Here is a 4,670-nt window from a genome sequence, read left to right on the forward strand (position 1 = left end):
TAGCTCTCCCTTACACATCCATTCAGGCAGAGCGGGGTGGAGTATCTGGGTTATTCTTCCGTCTGTAACACGACACAGTTTATCTGCACTTGTTGTAAACCTGAGACAACAGGCTGATCTGAGGAGGAAACGAGTGAGTCTGAGATTCAGAGCCGGCCGCTGATTATTCTTTGTGCAGCTGTGGACCCTTCATTCGACAAGCAATAACCCAAAAGACGTGACAAAACAAAGGTTATGATAACCTAGAAAAAGCTCGTGTGTCTAATTTGTAGTCAGCACATTTCCCCAACGCACTGACTCCTAATCTTGATGCTTTGGATTCACGTAAACAAGCCCAGTTATCCATCTAATGCAATTAACATCTTCAGTCGGCCCTGACCGTTGCGTGGTCCATCTGGCCTTGCCGTGACGGTCACATGACATGATTGTGAAAGCCACTGCTATGGCTCCATCCCTTATCTGCTTGAAAGCTTCTGCTAAATATAAGAGAAACCCTCCAAAAGGAGCTGCATTTGCCATAAACTGATGTTTCACTGTTATAATAAGAATATCTGGGCGCTCGTTTTAGCATTTGTTCATCATTGTTCATTCATTCAATGTCCCATCTGCCCTCCCGTTGTATTTCTTTTCAAGATTTTCTTATTTAATCACTAGTGTACATATATTTATATTTATAGATACATGTATATTTAGTCATCTTTTCTCTTTTACCACGTCTCTCTAATATTTTGCTCCTTACTATTTTTCTATTTTCTTTATTATTTTCTTTTATTATATTTTCTCCTACTGTACCATGCTGCTGAGTGACTGCTGCTCGTCAAACACATTTCATTGCAATGTTGACCCTGTGCTAACTTGCATATGACAAATAAAACTGAAACTGAATCTTATTTTGACATTCTTTGGTTTTGTTGAGTCCTCAGTATCATTCAGCTTCTTTCTAGAGAAAATCTTCTCCTAACAAAAGATCCAAGTCCTCCAGTTTGAGCCTGACGCTCGTCCTTCTCCTCTGGAGCTGCGATCTGGAAAGTGCCTCCAACCAGACTGCAGCAGGTTGGAGAAACTTCTAGAGCATTAGAAACGATGCATAAATGCAGAAGAGTAGGACTTATAAACGACCTTAACCAAAGAAAAGTAATATGATCATCACCGAGCGGTGAACCACACGCCATCTGCTCTGCAGGCCGAGGACGGTTCATAGCAGCGTAATTGATTTCCTGTGATGGGCCCACACTGCTTCATATTCATCAGTGTGCAGCATCTCTAAATGCGGGGATTTGGGCCCAGTCCTTTCTCTCTTTTTGTGGTGCCAGTCAAATCCGCCACGCTCTCAGTTATGCTATGCGACTGTGGCACAGTGTCATTGTGACACAGAAATAGCCGATTCCTGAGCCCCGAGGCCACTGTCCCACTTCAGCTGCGAGGTCATACGGCGGTCAGCGGTGACGGATCGAGCGAGGATGAACACGGGAACATTAAAATCCATTTTAACAAATTGTGTGGTTTGTGTTACATTCTGCTCACAGCTGTAGAAAATAAAATACTAAATGTGCAAAACAGAAAACTCTGTCTGTGAAAAGCTGCACAGACCTGACACACCAAAGAAGAGTCATTAAAGTGCATTTTCAGTTTGTCTCTATCGGTTTGGAGCTCATGAGATCGTGACAAATTGTCCTACTTTCCTAAAACACTAAAATCTTGAACAAAAAAATACTTAAAAAGCAAGACATGAAAAGGGAACCACAAAGACTCTTCAGGGGGTTTGAACAGAAACTGTAAGAACGGCAGGCGTTGGTTCTCATCCAACTCCCAGTTTCTCCACGGTGCGAGGCATTCATCATCCTTATCACGCCCATTCAGCGGACCTAATTCTCTTTAAAATCAACTGTCAATTCTCATTTGGCTGCCCTCGACGTCTCACAGGCTTTGAATTCTCCCATGAGCTGGATCTGGGGCGAGTTATCTGGGAAACGAGAGCCAAGACTGGGCTCCGTGGTGTTGGAACCTGTTGGGTTTCCGTGTGTTTTCCAAACCCAAACAAGCACTAAAAGAGACTTAATTGTGAAGCCATGACCAATCAAAGTGAACACCGTCTAAACCAGAAGCGCCTCTCTCGCCCCACTGCGACACACACCCACTGATCAGGCGTAAAAAGCTAACCTGGCCTCAAACAACATGCAGCTGGTAACATTTAATCAGTCAGAGAAATGAAGACGTGAATAACGACCGTCAGAAACCTCGAAAAACGTTTGAAAGCACCGCTGCACAGCGAGAACGGTGCTGGTACGAGCGCACGGTCATGGGACCAGTTTCATCTTTTCCAAACATGAGGTCGAACGAGACCACAGCTGTGACGCCGCGCACAGCCGGCCCGTTACAGTTACGTAACCTCCACCTCTCCTCAGCGCGTCTACACACAGCGCCGTGAACCGGGGCGGGCGCAGATGCACAGATGGTCGGCAGAGTGCTGCACATCCGCTACGCCGGGCAGGGTGGGGCCGGGCGAGGTTGAAGGGTTAAAGTGACGCAGAGAGAGGGAGCAAAGAGCGCGTGACGCGGGGCATCGATAAACTAAACACAGGCCGGCAGAGCGCCGAGCCAACACAGCAGTTTGGCCCGTAATTACTAGACAGACAGAACTTCACAAGGGATCGGCCGCCATAAAGGACGGGATTAACTTAATGAAGCGATGCATCTGCTCCGTGCTCCATCTTTTAGCAGCCATGACAACAGTGAGATGCTGTGGATGGTCAGTCTGTGGATTATCCACGAGGCTGAAATCACAACCCAAAACAATGAAGCTGTGTTTCCTTAAAGCCTGACTTGTTGGCTCGCTGCTCAAAGCCTGTTATATAAAACAGCAGCTGACTACATGTCGTGGTTAATCGCTCTCATCTGTCAACAGGCCAGATGTGCGGTTCAAACCCATCTCAGGACACCACGCCCTGTTAAGTCGCTGGCGTTTTAATAATCCTCTGTTCTCAGGGCCCAAAGGGACAAAAACGAAACCTTCATGTTTTGGTAACACGCTGCAGCCTCAGCAGCTAGATGGGCCACATTTAAGTAGGCTGGCACCTCCTCAGCAAACACACAGCTGATCATGCTGACACCTAACGAGCTGCTCGTGTCCACGGGAGCAGAAAGTGTGCCACGCACACCGAATCACTCATTTCACATGTATGACAGACAGAAACGACCGAGGAACGAAGGCAGATTATCAGCACTGTGGACGCTGACTGGAAGCCCAACGGGCTCTGAAGACCAACATGAGTGACCGGACTCACAAACATCACACGGCTCAGATCCAAACCTGTTTAACAGACCCCGTCCCTTTCACAGCAGTAACACAACTTCATGAAATGAAGAACTAAAAGGCTGAAGCCAACATAGAGTAACTGTGGTGTGTGAGACACTCATCGATCCCAAAAAGGTTCCAATTTCATCTTTAGAAGAACGAAGGAGCAGCGAGAGAACAAGAACGCAAACGTTCAAATCATGTGACGTAGGGCTGTGCAGGTACGAGTACAGGTGAACACACAGGGAATTTACAGCAAGCATCACCTGTGGCTCGCTACATCCAGGCAGCTCTGTTAGCTAAAAACTCTGAAGCGCACAATTTCAGCTGTGTGTGAGGCGATCAGTGATCCAGGTCGTCGTCGCCTCGGAAAGAAAAGCGTCTGGACTGAAAACGTGGGAAAGAAGCTTCTCAGCTGAGAGACTGTTTCATGCTGTGGGCTGATCGATGTGATCGATCCAACAATCACTGAAGCTCATATATGAAATCCTCCATGACACTCTTTCATATACTGTGTGAGGCAGTTATCACAGCTCTGTTTACTTTGGAGTCTAGAACAGCTGCAGCCGGCCGGCAGATCTGATTACAAGAATAATAACACTGTTCATGTGCTGTAACATTTCACATATAAATCTAATTATTGCTTTTTGTGCAAATTCTTGACGGGATTTAAGCCTTTTTAACAGCAGCTTTGCTCACCGCTGTTACACTGTCAATTACAAAATGTTTTTAAGCATTTTTAAATGACTATTTCAAAATGTAAATGGTAAATGGCCTGCATTTGTATAGCGCTTTTCTAGTCCATAGGACCCCAAAGCGCTTTACACTACATTCAGTCATCCACCCATCCACACACACATTCACACACTGGCGATAGCAGCTACAAATGTAATGTAAAATGTAAACTCATTTTAAATGTTGAAAAACATTAAAACTATTAAAGGCATTTGTGACCAAATCCAAAGTTAGCGTATCCAACACTGTGGCAGCGCGGCTTCATGAGAAATCTAGAAATAAAATATAACATTTAAAAATATATAAACTGTGTTAAAAACATACAGATTTCTTTTTTGTACAGTTTTTACATATTGCATAATATATATTCAGTTATATTCTATTATCCTTTATTTTAATTTAATAGCTTTTGTGAGTGTGACTGGGGATAAATTTTATATTAACATATTTTTATTTTTTTAATTATAAATTTATTATAATATAGTGAAGAGCAATTTTTTTTAATGAATCGCATGAATTTTGCTGCTGTCAGAGTTTGAGCGCCATAACTGTGAGAGGAAAACTGTCATTCCTTTTGTTTATATACATTTGTGTGTGTGTGTGTGTGTGTGTGTGTGTGTGTGTGTGTGTGTGTGTGTGT

At 44.2% G+C, this 4,670-nt stretch overlaps 1 protein-coding gene across 4 annotated transcripts in view; it reads right to left on the bottom strand.

Annotated features, from left to right (window-relative positions):
- Nucleotides 1–4,670, bottom strand: part of fzd3a (frizzled class receptor 3a) — a 21,169-nt gene that overhangs the window by 14,601 nt on the left and 1,898 nt on the right. The gene's annotated exons all lie outside the window — the stretch shown is intronic.

The sequence above is a fragment of the Pundamilia nyererei genome, unplaced genomic scaffold, assembly GCF_000239375.1.
Source record: "Pundamilia nyererei isolate P.nyererei 1_Seehausen unplaced genomic scaffold, PunNye1.0 scaffold00013, whole genome shotgun sequence".
NCBI lineage: Eukaryota > Metazoa > Chordata > Actinopteri > Cichliformes > Cichlidae > Pundamilia > Pundamilia nyererei.